The sequence below is a fragment of the Canis lupus genome, chromosome 16 (genome assembly GCF_011100685.1).
Source record: "Canis lupus familiaris isolate Mischka breed German Shepherd chromosome 16, alternate assembly UU_Cfam_GSD_1.0, whole genome shotgun sequence".
NCBI lineage: Eukaryota > Metazoa > Chordata > Mammalia > Carnivora > Canidae > Canis > Canis lupus.
In genome coordinates this window covers 44,775,484-44,792,745 of record NC_049237.1, presented here as the reverse complement: position 1 = coordinate 44,792,745, position 17,262 = coordinate 44,775,484, and the positions used below count along the sequence as shown (strand labels likewise).

The following is a 17,262-nucleotide window of genomic DNA, read 5'->3' as shown; positions in this document are numbered from 1 at the left end:
CCACACGAGTCTTTTCATAAAGAATTTCAGAAGTATTAACATGTAAGTTAGTCTACCTGTAGAATATATTCTACAAAGACAAGTTATACAAATCAATCTGAGCATGTTTACAGAGTACAGATGGGCTGCTGTTGAATATCTAGTTAAAGTATAACCAGCCTGTTACATATCTGAAACACCAGCTATGCACAAACATTGCATAGATTTTGTTAAAATATAAATTATTGACATTTGGGCTAAGAAGATGAATAAGCAATGTGTGTGTGTGTGTGTGAGAGAGAGAGAGAGGGAGAGAGAGAGAGAGAGAGAGAGAACTTTTCTCCAAAGTCATCAAGCTCTCCTAGCAGGACTTATAGCAGCCCTTGTGAGGTAATTATTATCATTAAAATTGTAAACACAAAGAAACTAGAAAGTATGGGATCCAGACAGTAAGTGAGCTGGGCAGGTGACATGACTTCAGAAAACGGGGACCGAGGGAAAACAAACCTGTTTCCTTGAACCCCTTTTGTGCTTTCTCTCATTTTGATCATGTAATTTCTAGACGGTCCAAAAACAGTTCAAAAGTAGATTTTCCTTTCCCCCTTTTAGAAGTCAATTTTCTTTGAAACACAGAGACAAACAGTTTGCCTGCTGCCTTCTTTGCTTATTAAAATGTATTGTTTTCCCTCCACTTGTAGTTCAGCTACCTGTGGCTAAGGCGAGCACCATCTTCTCCCCTGCAACCAGCATGTACTTCTCGTCTGCAGCCCACCAAGGAACACGAGCAGAGGCAGCCAGAGGATGTGGCTTGTGTGAGCCTTGGAATTATTCATTGTAGACAGAATTTATCTTTAATACTCCTGGAAGTCTCCAAAGTCAAATCTATTCCCCAGGCAGGCATTAAGTACAGGAAAGCAGACCTTTCCCACTCAGGCTGAGGTTGAATGATCATCTCCATGACAGAGTGATTGTCCATGAGAACGGAGTCTTTGGCTTCTCTGCCATCAGGGGAGTTGTTTATGGCCATTTATACTTTTTGTATAATGAGGACACCTGTTTGCTAATAACTGAACTGAGAGTAGCACAACACAGAATTAAAAAATAACATGGGACTACATTGCAGATCACATACAGAGACAGATAGATCTTTGCTCTTGGTAGCTTAACGGACCATAGCTTTCCTAAGTAGCTAAATTGTCTTACAGATTTTCTAGTATTTATTGCATTTCATTTTAATAAGCAGTTATTATAGTCGAATAACTAATTACTTTGTAGCAGGTATAACAAATATCATGGAGGTGTCATCAATTAAAGTGTTTTATCACTGCTTTTCCTGTGTCACAAGGTAATAATCAAAGGCAGAGCTTAAAAGAAATAAAATGAGTTCCATTAGTGAAGCAAATTAAGATTTCATTTTCAGTGAGACTCAGTATGCTTCAATGCTGCATGAATAAGCTAGCATAGACCAGAAACAATAATTTTATCAAAGTGATTTGTGCTGAATGTGTGAATAAACAAAAAAGATTTTCTGAGTCCATTCAGGGGCCAGTGTCCCCCTGAAGGAGCGCAGTGTTTGGGTTCCTTTTCTCTTTTACCTGGAAGACTATATAGAGAAGGCAAAGTCTTCAGTCTTAATTTGTGACTATGGTATAGAGGATGAGACTGCAAAATTCAAATAGGCTTGAAATAAGAAAGTTCTTATACTTCTATGGAGTCTATATGGAGGTCATATTTAAAAATGAAGACTAAACTCAGAACATTAAGGCATTGATTTTTTTAAATGTCTGCAATGGGGCATGTTGATTGATATCCTTTTTGAGAAGTCAAGGGTCAGACAAACTGTAATAGGAATTTACTAGTTCTCCAGGGAGATTGATAAATATAACTGTTGATGCAAGACATCAAAAGTAAAAGTAACCAAGAATCAAGGGACTAAACTTTCAAATTACCGCCCTTCCCTTTTTTTTTTGAGAGAGAGAGAGAGAGGGAAAGAACGAGCATGTAGACAGAGGCAGGTAGGGGGAGAGGGAGAGAGAGGATCTTAAGCAGGCTCCATGCTCAGCATGGAACCTGTCGTGAAGCTCGCTCTCATGAACCTGAATTCATGACCTGAGCCAAAATCAGGAGTTCGGTGCTTAATAGATTGAGCCACCCAGGTTCCCCTACCAACCCCTTTTTGATTATACATGTATAAGTTATCATATGTATTTGAGTATATATATATATCTTTGTGTGTGTGTATCTGTGTGTGTGTGTGTTCTTAGAAACAGTTGATGGAATCATGGAATATTTGAAACATAGAACCAAAGGAAGTTTCGAGGATCACATTATCACAATATTTATTTCTCTATTTTTGTAATAAAAAGCTGAGGACAGAGAGCTCAATTGGCTTGTCCAATTTCATAGTTAATGATGAGGGACAGCAAGCACTTCCTTAACATTTAACAATACTATTTGCACATAAATAATAATCTATGTTCCTACTTTAAAACTTCAGTTTAGCTCACTCTGCAAAAAGAATTTTAATTTGGCTTCAAATTTCATCTCTTTACTCACCAATATAAAGGGTATTTGTAGCCTCATGCAGAGTAAAAATTACTTTAAATTGCTTCTGAAATTCAGTTACTACTTAGTACCAATGTTCTGACCATTATTTTGCAAGTAGAATGTGATCATGTTAATACTACTTAGTTGCAAATGCCCACCTGCCCAGGCAGAGCTTTGGGGCCAATCCCTTCCCAAATGATATCAAGAATCCCCAGTGAGGAGCAATTTACTCAGGAACATAGCTCTTAGTGTTCTTTTCTTCCAGATGCTTCTTGGAAGTTTGCTGTCCCCAAATCCTAAGCCTCTACTTTATGATGCTTCTGTCCTGTTTCTGTGTGGCTGGTCCCTGTGAAGTCACTTGGGCATCAAAACAGTACTTTTATTTTTGTCCCCAGTGCAATACTTGTGCTCAGAGCCTCATGACATCTTCAGGACACTCTTACAGCATCCTTCAGATGCAGGACTCATCTAATACTTCCCAGTTTCTCCTCTGTCCTTTCACTCCCTTCTAGCTTCAAAAAGCTTCTCCATTTTCCAGAAAATATTACAAGACAAATGAATACTTGCAGAGGAGAAGAATGTTGTTCCTCTGCCATCACTGAAAAAAACATTCATGTTGCAGCTTCACTCTGTGGAGACAACTTTTCAGGAATATCTTGAGATACATTTTACTTTCTGAAGATGGGTCATCGTTACTCTAATCATTCACTTCTGTTTGTAAGGATGATGGAAGTCTTTGTGGTTTGGCCAAAATATTGAGACTCCATTAAGATATGGCTCCTCTAGTCATTCAGATAAAAACCATCTCTAAAGTAACTTCCAAAAGGAAAACTGTGTTTTGTCTCTGCTTCTAGTGCCCCACTTTTATAAGTTCCAAATGGACCTCAAGACTTTTTCTGGGCCATTGACATGGAAAATGATAGTTGACAGTCTGTGGCCATTAAAAAGCATTCTTGGGAGTGCTGTCATGGCATTGGGCAGCCATTACTGTCATGTTGTGGGTAAAAAAAGGTAAAATCATGGTATTTTAAAAATGGAAGGGGACTTGGAAATAATTTTATTCAACTCCCTTGTCTTACAGATAAAAGTAGTCATGTAACAATTTGTCATTTTATACCCAATTTGGAATCTTGCAATATTCTTCTATAAAATGAAAACATACAATCAAATAAGGTGTTATTCCTTGCAGAGACACTTGATTTGGGCATCACATTTCTATTCATGTAACCACTGCACTGCTATATACTGTGGTAATTCCCATCCTTGATTTATAACAACCCCAGGTGCATTTTAGACTCCATCCATGAAATTACTGAAACACCTCAAAAATAATTCACATTTTAGTAAAGAATTCCACAAAATTCTTTCACAGTAGGGGAGTATTTCACAGTCAAATAAGATTAGGAAGATAAAGCAGCTTCTAAAATAGTGGAATTCTTAGAGCACTGATAAAATTAGTAGAAAGCTAAATGAATATCATGAATGGATAAGGAGGAGGAGACCAAAGATAAGAAAATGTACTTTATGTTTTCATGGATAAATGCAATAACATTTAAGTTTCTGAAAATTCTCTCAGGATGTTCAAATTCATTTCCAACTCAACTGATTGCCTAGTTCCCCTTGTATCACATTATATCAGCCTTGGATCTTCATGGCTCCCCAGTGAATTTCCAGTTCCTTGCCCTTTAGAAGAGCCATCTGCTGTATGAGTTCCCACTGGGTCTGACATAAACACTGATGTGTGAGTTCATCCTGAGGAGGGATAGTGTCTACTAAGTCCTTGGAACCTGGTGCCACCCAACATGTGGTTATTATGCTTATTTTTCTCAAGGCATCTTCTCTGACAAAGGTTATATTACAGGGCCAGTTTAGCTGAAGCTGGCACACTAATTTTATCTAATTAATTGAAAAACATTTAAAGTGGTGATTAAAGCATTGGTGGTCATTGAGAGCCCTAGATGATAAGAGCTCTTTTCTCAGGGGTTGAAAAATCTCTATTTAAACAAACAAAATGGCCACAGGAATTGAAAATATTTAAACGATATTTTCCCCATGAGTCAAATCTGATGATGGAGATCCACTAGAGTGATTGTATTGACATAGTTTATAGAAGGGTCATCAAAGTACCATTGACTGGAAGCAAATTGGTTATAATTCACCTGAGAATGTTGTGGTGCCTGCCTCCATTGTCTTCTGAAGTCGACTTATAAAATCAGACCAGCATCCTCATGGACGTATTTAATAATGCATTCGAGCAGGCATTTTGCCAAATCCCTTTGAGATAGTATTAAATAGAAAGGTGTTTTAAACATTCATTTTGATGAATGGCACGTAGGTAATGACCTTGTTCGGTCCACAGAGCTGATACACAATAAAGGCATTGACTAACAGAGAATTTATTTTAGTAAGGTGGAATTCATTTTTGGTACATTGGATATCTATCTATCTGTGTGTTCTTTATTTCAATTTTAGAAGATTTTTTTCTAATTAAGAAATTAATACATATTCATTGTAGAAAATTAGGAAAATACAGAGAAAAGAGAAAGAATAAAAAAATTATCCCTGAAAAATAACTACTCCTTATTTTTGTATAAATCCTTTAAGATATACAAATATATATTTATGTTTTATATTTTATATTGTTTTTTATATTTAATCTTATCAAAATTTTTGTATTTATTACCATCAAATTAAAATTAAATAGTACATATTATTGTAAAATTTGATACTTTTAAATATAATGCATTTAATGGAGGTATTAAATATATTAAATAACATAATTATTTTTTAAACTCTCTATTTGGTTATTTACATAGTTTCCTTTTTTGGGGTGGTTATTATGAGTAATTAATTCTTTGATGAACATTTGTGTATTTAAATCTTATTAGTTTCTTTTTAATTATGTAAAATTTAAGCATATCAGAACATGATTATACCCCATGTCAAGTTCCTAGAAATATTCATTTGGATAAAAGGGTGGGAGAGCTGTCAAGTACTCTTGCCATATAGGGTTAGATTGTTCTCCAAAATATTTTTTAGATCACAGTACTCTTGCCATATAGGTTTAGATTGTTCTCCAAAATATTTTTTAGATCACATTATCAGTTTAAGAGAGTTCATTTCCTCTTCCTTAATCAAGTCTATGGGTTTTAGTAATGCATCATTTAAATCCCATTTATTTGCATGAGAGAAAGATATTGCTAATAATATTATAATGCATAAATCTTATTTTAATAAGTTTTTACTTTCCCAAAGAAGTATTTGTATTCATAACTTACAGGGAATAGTGGTAGTTCCTTCTTCCCTTTCTAGTCTCATCCTTTGATTTTTCTCTTAATATTTTCAAATCCCCATGCTAACTGCTTTCAGGGTCCTGAATATACCATGATTTTTGTTTTCTCTGGGCCTTTGAGTATTTCCCCATTCTTCTAGCCCATTTTCCCATCCTTCCCTCCTTGGCCTCATTTCATCCTCATTGTCTGAGGCATCTTCTCTGTGCTCTCTGGGTGGGCTAGACACCTCTTTTCTGGGTTCTTAAACACTAGGTGACACCTCTAATATAGTATCCTCCCCATCTATCAGAAATTAAATATCCATCCAATGGATTATGGTCTCTGTTAGATGGTGAAATATGCAAGGACAGAGAATCTTATCTAAACACCAGAGAAAAGTACTCAGCACAAGCTAGGCTCTCTATGAATATTTGCTGAGTTCCTTGTGCATTATGTAATTGTTTTAAAGTCACCATGTAGATTGGGGTTTTTAATCTGGCATTCAGGAATATCTGTGATTTATTTCCAGAATGGTTCTTGAAATTCGTGTACCCTATCACTAGATTTTCAACAAGCTTAAATAAATTTAGCATGTTTTCCGTATTGTGTTGCTTTAGAGCAAGAGCCTTTAGTGGGGCAAAATAAACATTATCTAGGCTAACTAATAAAGCATGGTTAGAGAACAATTTAAATATTTGTGTATTAATATTTTACCATTCTTGTCAATCACTTAATTTTTTTGAGTTTTTAAAGAGAGAGTGAGAGATGAGCATCAGCAGGAGTAGGAAGAGAAGGAGAGGAGAAGCAGATTTCCCATTGATCGGGAAGCCTGATGGTGGGCTGGATCCCGGGACTCCAAGATCATGGCCTGAGCTGAAGGCAGACACTTAACAGATCCAGCCACCCAGGCACCCCTTTCAATCACTCTAAAGATGACTATTGAAGGATATTTAAAAAACGTTTTTGTAATCGGATTATCTAAATGACTGTCAGTAGGACTTTAGTTGTACTGATGTGAAAAGAGGTTCACAAAAAGTTGTCAGGGAAAAATGCAACATGTAGAACAACATATATAATAAGTTTTGATTTTTATGTTGAAAATTGTTAGAAAGCATATGATAAAAGTATTAATAGTGTTTACCTCTGAGGAGATTAATAAATGGAGCATGTGCATTTTTTTATAACTAATATTAGCTTTGTTATGAATAAGTAAGCGATTCTAGGTTATACTTTCTTTGTTAGAACACAGCAATCTACAGTATATTCAGATTGGGGTTTGTGACTAGGAAAAATTATTTATGAATTTAATTTGCTCATCTGAAAAGAATGTAAATAAATATAAAGATTCTAGGGGTAGGAAACACTACAGATAAGTTATTACCAATGTGTAAAACATAGTATCTGAGTGTAAAAGCAAAGGAGCTAAGACTATTTATTTAAAAGTAGGACATATGGAAATGATTTCACAATAAATATTTAGTGACTGGCTGCTATGCATAATGCCCCTAATGGGATGGTAATGAACAGAAATCACAGATTCATGGAAAATTGGAAAAGGTGTATGCAGTTAGGTATCTGGATCTGTCCATGGTCTGGAAGGCAGACCTCTGGACACAGCCCAGGGACAGTAGTTGGTCTACATGTGAGCAGATATTTTGAACATGGAACACCTGGGGCAGCACAGGCACGGGCCAATCAGAAGGTACACAGGCTCTGGCACTGGGGTAGAGGCCTGGAAGCCCATCTGTAGCAGCAATAACCTTTTGGCTCCTGGATAAAGGTAAGCTAAGGCAGCACAGGTCACAGGTCTCAGGGAGCCATGGGGCTAAATCCAAGTAACAATCCAATTTTTCAGGGTTTATAATGCTTACTGTTATTATTTTTTCATATTTTAGAAATTGGCATTGGATAGTCTGCTCATGAAATACATGTTAAATGAAGACATTACATTTGTAATAAATAAAAATGTAGATTTCAATGGCTTAAACTGTGGTTTTTTTCCTTAGGTTTTTCCACTATTCTAACTTTTAGTCACATAAATATCTTTGTAACTACTCTTCAGACCACTTTTACCCCAAATAAAATGGCCAAGTTAAATGTCATTCACCTTAGCTACTTTGGCACATTTTCTAGAAGTTGGTATTTTTTTAGATGATAAAGTACTAATAATAACCCTACAAATATAGTGAGTTTAGAGATGTCCTCAGGATACCAATGCTTTAAACTACCAAATATATATATATATACATATTATTAACAACATATTTATTTTTGAACCATAGTTCATGGTAGGCCCTTCACAATAACGTCTTAGTTTTTCTATAGCATTTCACAAGACAGCATATGCGGTTTCATTTACTGATTGCAATAATCTTTTGAGAGAGACAATATAATTCATATTTTATAAATATGGAAACTGAGGCTCAGAGAAATCAAACTATTTACTTCAATGGACACAACTTAGAAGTCACATAATTAGAGCTAAAATACTAGGATGTTTTTCCCATACATCTAAAATTCTTTGTACCACATTCCACTATCTGATGAGTTGGCTGCCTTTTTTTTTTTTTTTTTTGGCGGCTTTTTTTTTTTTTAAAAGGTTTTTAGTATTGACTACAAATAACAGTTATGGTTAGTTTGGCTTTAAAGGAAGATGCTTTAAAGGCCTTTATAAATTTTTCATAGACTAAAAGCTTTTGCCTTTCAGGATGTAATAAAAATTCTCAATTACATAAATGTTGATTAGTTGGTTTTATAATATTGAATAATAGTCTCCATTGAGAAAAATGTATTAATTCCCTTCCTTTACATCCCATTTTCATTAACAAACCTGAAATGTGTGATGTGCCACAAATTCCTCTATGTATTTGATAATCCTTTGGGGTTTGTGTTATATAGCCAACAACTGCCACCACCAACCTACAGAAGCAGATGCTTTATGAATTATAGATTTTTGCATAACAGAAGTCAATGGCCACAAGTCCATTTGGATTTTAATAATTCAGAACTAATTTAATACAATTAGAGTAGGACAGATCCTTGTTACATGACAAAATAAGAAAAAGGTAGACAAACAATTAATTTGGTTAACTCAGGAATATTTTAAGTAAAGATTGAAATTAGTCTACCAGTTCCATTAATCAGTGTAAGCACTGTAAATCCAAAGGAAAAATCATGTGCAGGTGACAAAAATTTGTCTATTTTCTTCCCATTAACAGTAAAATATAGGCTCTTTTGCAGCCCAAGAATCATATGCTGTATATCTATGGAATATAAAATATCTATTAGAATATAAAATATCTTGTACTATTATGATGGTTAATTTAGTGTATCAACTTGACTGGGAAGAGGGAAGCCCAAATAGCTGCTCAAACATTTTTTGGGGTCTGTTAGGATTTTCCAGAAGAGATTAGCATTTGAATACATGGGCTGAACAGAACAGATTCCCCGCCCTCCCCCGGCTCCCCCAACTTCTAGCCCTCCAGTGTGAGTAGGTGTCATTCAATTCATTGAAGGCTGAATAGAACAATAATGTAGCGGAAAGTTGGATTTGTTCTCTGCCTGAATGACTGAACTGAGCCTATATTTGCCTACAGCACTCCTGGTTCTCAGGCTTTCACACTCTAGCTAGAGTCTACATGATCCACAATCAGCTCTCCAGCTTTCAGGCTCCCAAACTACACTGCTGGCTCTCCTGGGTCTTCAGTTCACAGATGGTAGATTGTGAAATTTCTCAGCCTCCATAACGGGTGAGCCAATACCCTACATTAAATCTCTTTCTACAAATATATTTTAATAATATATGACTATACTTATAAATTATGTATCTAGAAAGAATTAACATAAGAGATGTAATTATATATAATTATAATATTTATATATTATATGTCTAAAAGGATTTAATATAAGATTTTCAGGTATTTAATATAGTATTAATTAATACGTATTTTATATATATCCTATTGGTTATGTTTCTTGAAGAACCTTGCCTAGTAAAACCATAAATATCCTTATTTGCTGGGTGTGCTGGACTGAATATAATCCTTCCAGAAATGGCCACATTTTAATCCCAGAGACTTGTGAATGACCTCCTATGGCAAAAGGGACTTTGCCAATATGATAAAAGTTAAGGATCTCCATATAGAGAGATGATCCTGGTAGGACCTAAATGTCATCACAGGGTCTTTACAAGAAAGAGGGAGAGGGAGATTTGATTACAGAAAAGGAAGGTACCCTGATGCCAAAAGCAAGATGCTATGCTACTCCTTTGAAGATGGAGGAGGGGCTACCTGCCAGGGAATGTAGATGGCTTTTAGAAGTGGGAAAAGGCGAGGAAATACCCCTAGAGCCTCTGCTGACCCATTGTCTTTAGTCGGGTGAGACTGATTTTGGACTTGACTTTCAAAACTGTAAGATAATGTATTTACCCTGTTTTAAGCCATTAAGTGTGTGGCGATTTCTTATAGCAGCAGTAGAAAACTAACCTGGTGTTGGAGCCTATTCTGGATTTTGTTCTTTCCTGATAAAATCCCTATCAAGGATTTGGATGTCTCACATAGCACATTTGCCTCTGGATATTTTACTCCCATAATTCCAAGGAAGGTATTTGGAAGGGATAGGCCTGGGGTTGATGAAAGTCTCACTCAAAACTTCTGGAAAGTTTCCAGGGGAAACCAACTAGGGATCTGTGGGTCTGGCTGGGCTCTCCATAAGCCTGTCTGTGGGAACTAGACAAGGTGTTTCTCTCAGTACAATGTTCGGCAGCCAGTCCTTAGGAGGAAATGATCCAGCCTGGGTCCTGGCACCTGGTATCCTGCCCACTTATGCAGATCATGGATAAGATGATGAATAAACCAAGAGGAGAAGCCAGATTCTCTGATAAAATATCCCTATAAAGTACAATAAATTACTGGAATCATTTAATCAAAGGAGACAGACATTCAGAATGATGAAGCCCAGGAATTGCCCAGGGAAGGAAATTAGCATAATTTAAGAGTAATTTTTTTTTTGGTACTATTTTAACAGATAAGAAGTATAAAAAGAAAAGGTACAACATCTGAGGGGTTTGGGAACCTATGCTTTATTTGCCCTGTGCAGCATCCTTAGCTTTTCACAAGTGAGAAATGACAAGAGAATGGTTACCATCAGCCAGCTACACTCTTGGCAAGCAGGCTGGCCACAGAGCGGCTCAGTCATATTCGGGTGGGTATATCAACTCTCACTTTCCTTTTGGTGCCTTAAGACTTAGTAAGTTGTTTCAGAAACCAATAAATCTAAATTGCAAGCACAGAGTCTACATTTCTGTATCATCATCTGTTTGCCCCCGGGCACTCTGATCTTTGCTTGATTCATCTGCTGCTTTGCTTTGCTTCTCTTTGAGTCATCATCTCCTTGAGAGGCTTTTGAAGTACCTCTACTGTGCCCCAATGATTTATAGCGATTTCAGGATTCAGGGTTTTCACCTTTGACTCACAGTTCTCTTTTGCCTTTGAACGTGGGCTTGGAATAAATTGAACTGAGATAATACTCAATCATTACTCATTTTTGAATCTCCCAAGAATTGTGGCCAGTCAGCTCACAAAGCTGTAGGATAAGTTCTGTCTTAGAAGGATCCTTGACCATGTATTCAAACAAACTTCACAGAGGTAGTTCTGTGCATCTTCCACACCTGACAAAGTGCTTGAGTCCTAAAGAGCTGAGTTATTTTCTAAGAAGGTTCTCAGCTCAATGGGTATAGACTTCTATAAGGCTCTGCTCTCAGTTTATCACATTTGACCAGAAATGGACACAGAGGGAACACAGTCTGTACTCAAGCTATATTTCTGTTACACATGTAGAAAGGACAAAAACACAAAAGGATTTGAAGCACAGTGCCTGCAATGAAGACTGTATGCAGTCAATGATTGAGGCAGCTCAAGGGCACAGCACACTGCGAAACACCCAGGAGAAGGGCTTTGAAGTACAAGGTCAGCACTTCCATTTGATCCGTACTGCTTGGGACATCACCCAATACTCTCTGTTCTTTCATTCAATGCCCTGATTTTTGGCTCTTTCTGGATCTCCACCTCTGATCACCATCTCCTGCTTCCCGGCCGAGAGGGGAGGCAGGTAGGTAAGAGAAAGCACGGGCCGATGGGGAATGTTGGTATAAGGAGGAGACTTATTTCTGGGAAAAATGGCTTTTTCTTAATTAAGATGCAGATAATTCAGGATGAACACATGCTGGGGACGGCAAGGATCCAAGTGGATATACCAGACGTTCCAAAACTATGATTTCAGGTCTCTGGGTGTTTGGAATTAGTATCAATAATTATGTGCCAAGAACACTGTCATTGTTTATAGATAGAATAAGTAATATGTGTCAATTATGTCAATTACTTGTGCTACCATTTTTCAAATATAACAGAATGTAAATTCAGTTTTAAACACTAATAAATTCATATGAATTTAGTACTTTTCTAATTTTTATTTGTTCCTCAACATACCACAGTAAAAGTAAGAGTACCATCATGTGGACATCTGAAAAATAAAGAGCCTTTTGTTTTTTTCCTTTGAATTCTGGAAAAATAGGAGTAGGCAAATTCTGACACTTTAGAAGGGGTAAATGTTTCATTGGATAAATGAAGCCATACTTTTTTTGAGTGCATATAGATATTCTTTCTATACAACCTAAATCTGTCCTTGGATGAATTTAGTTCATTCATGAAACTGTGCATTTGGGAATTAAACTCTTTCTTTCAAAATCAGTTGTTCATCATTGGGTATGTCTCTTAAAATTAAAATATAAACATTTTTTCCTCTTAGAAAACAGTAGATATTAAATATAAAATAAATAGACAATGAAAATAGAAAAGGAAAAATTCTCATAATTTCACTGCCCAAGATAACTACTATTAATATCTTTCTCTATATATATCCTTCTAGAATTTTTAAAATATACATTCTTATGTATCTGATTTAAACAAAATGATCTTTTTCTACGTTGTATTTATAGCCTGTTGTCTTTTTGTCTTTTTTCTTTCATTTACCAACTTAGGATCAATCAACATCTTCCATGAGAAGACATATTACTAAAATTTGGAATTCCCTACTAAATAATTTTCAAAGAAATCTATGATTGAGGTAAATTCAGGTTCTAGAGAGCAGAAGGGAATTCTTATGTCTCCCTTTGAAATCATGCCTGGAAGGTATAGCAAGTTAATGCGACTACACAGATTTTTTTTCCAACACAGCTTCCTCCCAACTAAATAATTACCATTTCTTTCTTTATGCCACATGTTCTTTTGTGCTTTTTATTCTTCACCTGAGATTAAAACCTCTTTAATTAGGAGCTAGAGAATTCACTCTAATTTAGGATTCATATAAAAATCACTGGCCTGGACTAAACAATTCTAATCTTTCACTGCTTGTGTCCCTGTTCTAGGGTGCTTTTAGCAATACACATAGCTTCATATTTATAGAAATAAAAGGTCCTTTAAAAGCCTATTAAAAGGGTCCTCAGGAGTGCAGAGATATCAAATGGCACTCTAGTATTACACTGATTTTAGTTTAAATGAGATAGAGCCATGTTTCCTTTAATAAAAATACAAGCTTGCAAATGACAGACCTATAATATTTCCATGAGTCATAACCTCAGGAAGGGAAAATCTTCATAGGATAAATTTTATGTTATTCTTATTTTCTTAATTTATTTATTTGAGAGAGACAGTGAGAGAGAGAGAGAGCACATGGAGGGAGAGGGAGAAGCAGACTGCCTGCTGAGCAGAGAGCCTGATGTAGGGCTCGAGCCCAGGACTCTGAGATTATGACCTGAGCCAAAGGCAGACACTTAACCAACTGAGCCACCCAAGTGCCCTTTCATAGGATAACTTTTAGACTGAAATGATAATGAAATGGACTCAGAAGAAAAATTTAAAAACAATTAAATAATTAAGAGTGTGAAAATACTATCTATGAAGCAACTGACAAGATTGTATTTATTTCCTTTGGTAAAATGGCTGTTAGTGATTACAAATTATTATTTTTAATGGCAAATATGTTCTACGTTGACTTGTGACTGGCTATTAACCAATGTGAAGGACAAAACGAGAACCAGAAGCCTTAATATAAAGACTTAGATTATACCTCTCTAAAAGCAGATTTGACAGAAAGTACATTGGACCACCTGGAAATCAGAGATCTGAGTGCTATTTGGGCTCTGCCACTGGTTCACCATACAATCCCTCATATGGCCTATTATCTCCCTGCATGAGAGTTTACTTATCTCTAAAATGAAATGATGGAACTAACGGATCGCTAATATTCCATCAGCCCTGACACACTCTGATCAGGGAACTATCATTCTTACCAGCATCGCAGAGACTGTCAGCTGCTTCCACCAACATCCATCTTTCTCTTTCTCCTTAGAAACAAATCTTGATGCCTTTAGCAGGGCATAATTTTTCCTGGAATAAAAAAGAACATTTCTCAGTTTTCTTGTAGCAGAGTGTGGTCATGTAACTAAGATCATGTCATAGACCTAAATAGAACTAAGGTCATAGACCTAAAAAAAGTAGAAGTAGAAGCAAAAAGTAGAAGCAAATGAGTTGTATGGGACTTTGGGAAGGGAGCCCAAATGAAACCATCTCAAGCTTTCTCTCCTTTAGGTCCAAGACTCAGATGTGCTGGCTTAAGCCATAAAAGTCACCTTGGACCACGAGCTGACCTTGAGAATGGAAGTCACTGCCTTGATGATAGAATAAAGATAAAATCCTCGGTCTCCCTAACAATACCACAGAGTCACCATATATGTCTTGGAGCTGTTCTGTGCTGTTTTTACATGAGAGAGAAGTTTACGTCTCTCTTCTTTAGGCGAGAATTTTTTTTTTCTGTGAAAAGTAGCTATATTGAATTCTAACTGATGCAGTCAATAAAATGTGATTACTCGCTGTTGTAAAATAACTACAACTACCAATTATTTTGCACTTAGTACAATGCCAGGTACAGTCCTAAGTGTTTTATGGACATTGTCTGATTTGATTTGCACAATAAGAATACTTATGAGTTAGGTAATATTACCTATAATTTACAAATGGGGAAATGGAAAGCTTAGAAAGATTAAATGGTATCTTCAGGGTCATGTAGGTTATGTGACAGAGCTAGATTCTACACCAGGTTGGGATGACTCCAAAACTTATTCTCTCAATCGGTATCATCAGTTTAGTGCATTCATTATTCCCTGTGGGTAAAAGATGCACAAAGAACACAATGTTAGCTGGTATTTCTAGAAAGCCTTACAGAATTGTCAAGAATTGGAGTGCCCAGCTGGCTCAGCCAGAGGAGTGTGCAACTCTTGATCTCAAGGTTATGAGCTCGAGCCCCATGTCAGGTGCAGAGATTACTTGAAATAAATAATTTTAAAAAATTGTCAAGATGTAGACAACATTAACTGTAGTCTATTCTTTGAGCAAAATGAGGAGACAAAAATCCCTCATAACCACCGTAACATGGACAACCTTAACTACCTAGGTCATCAAACATTTTATAAGAAATTTTAAAAATAGAAATAACATTACCTAATACTAAAGATTGCGTTGGCTATTAAATATGACAATATATGTAAAGTGAATTTCTCAGACATTAGAAGACCAGCTTCACAATGCGTGCTCAATAAATGGTACCTGACAGCATTATTAGGTAAGAAACCCATAGTGATGTTGTGAAAATTTGGGGGAGTCAGAAATAATAGGTTCAAAGACAACATCTGCAACTGGGTAACTATGTGAATGCAATTCAGTCATTTGATTTTTTTTAGCATTTAATTTTCTAAGGAATGGATTACTTATCTTATAGAATTGTAATTGGAGACCATGTCTTTCAAATGCCCTTCCTAACACGGTTTAGAATCGCAGCAAATGGAAGTATTAATATTACTATTGTTCTCACAGGATTCAAATACACTTATTTGCCAACAGTGATTTTTCTCGTTGGTCTATGAACTCCGGCGGAAGAGAGTGTCTGCCGCGGGTGCGGCTGAACTACAGCAACATGCGCCTGTAGGTAAGGGGCCTCTGTGGGGTGGTCTCCGCAGAGGCAGACAGCTGTAGTACGTACTGTGGCAGGCATAACACTGGGCTGTTCTTCTGGGCCTGCCAGATTGTTCTGGAATTCAAGTTTGTCTCCTCCTATTTCTATGTGCCTTGGTCTCCTTCTGCCTTTATACTTTAGCCATGGCCGGTCCAACCTCAGTGGGGCAAGAGGAGGACTTTGCAATGCTCATGGGACACAGAGAGCCTAACTGCCTTGGGAGCTGTGTAGCAGGCTGGCGGCGGCTGCGAACACTGGGTACTCCACGTGAGAACATTTTCATCTGAGAACATTGTCATCTATTTCTGTTACTCATTCTCTTGGCAAATTTTCACTGTCTTGAGAAGCTAATTTCATAGAAATCAAATAATAAAACAGGACAGATTGAAAACAAGGGTTTTCTTACATAAATATCACGTATTTAATTCATTCTGACACTAATAATTTATTTAGAACTCTATTAGAAAGTGGACCTTGCTGACTAAGATTGCACAGCCTTCAAAGCCTCGTGCAAATTCTAAACTGTAAAAAATGTTTTCCCATCTCCCCTTACTCCCTTCCCCTCCGTGTCAGGTTTTATTTGAGGTTAAAATATCCATTTTTTCTGTTTTAAGTCTCCCAAATTTGCCTCATCCTTGATGGAAAATGGGTGACTCTCAACTCCTGCTTCTAGGCTGCAAGGGATGAAGGAAGGCACTGGAACCCTGGGGGATAGATGCTTGCTCATTGTCTCAATGTCACAGCTCTCCTCCTACAACCTACTGCCCCAGGAAAGGCATGCTTTGCTTGTGTTGGTGGGAGGTGCAAAGTCTGAGCAATCCACAACAGACCATCTGAAATAATTTTCCCAGGTAGCAGAATAAGCATCTAGCCAGGCATTGCACTGCTTTTCAAAGAGGTGAGTCCTTTCTTGTTCCCTAACTGCCATTTAAAAACTCCAAACAAAAAATTAAGCTGTTGATGCATGTATCAAAGCCAAAGCAAGGAATAACTCCTTTCAAAAAGACAGCAGTTTTTTGGAGGCGGGTGTGGGCTCTGTGTGGTTGCATCCTTAAATTGTGGTTTGAAGTCAGTATCAATTTTCTCTGATAACAAGACGTGTAAATCAGAAAGGCTGATATTACTACAACAGAAAAAAAGTGTAGAGCATTTGGAGGCTTAATTATGCTTTCATTTAAAAAAAAGATTTTATTAATTTATTCATGAGAGACACACAGAGAGAGGGAGAGACATAGGCAGAGGGAGAAGCAGGTTCCCGTAGGAGCATGATGTGGGACTCAATCCCAGCATCCCAGGATCATGACCTAAGCAGAAGGCAGATGCTCAACCACTGCCCACCCAAGTGCTCCAGCCTCCATTGCTTTTTATAACTGTGTTCTTTGAAGGGAAATGTCAAACC

The 17,262-nt window shown here is 36.8% G+C and overlaps 2 long non-coding RNA genes across 2 annotated transcripts; both read left to right on the top strand.

Annotated features, from left to right (window-relative positions):
• Window positions 1-690: 690 nt before the first annotated feature.
• Window positions 691-10,996, top strand: LOC119869552. The gene is made up of 3 exons (XR_005371116.1): window positions 691-791; window positions 9,395-9,547; window positions 10,824-10,996. It is a non-coding gene; the product is annotated as an uncharacterized LOC119869552 (long non-coding RNA).
• Window positions 10,997-11,743: 747 nt separating this feature from the next.
• LOC119869500 lies at window positions 11,744-16,424 on the top strand. The gene is made up of 3 exons (XR_005371115.1): window positions 11,744-11,906; window positions 15,725-15,836; window positions 16,005-16,424. It is a non-coding gene; the product is annotated as an uncharacterized LOC119869500 (long non-coding RNA).
• The last annotated feature ends 838 nt before the right edge of the window (window positions 16,425-17,262 follow it).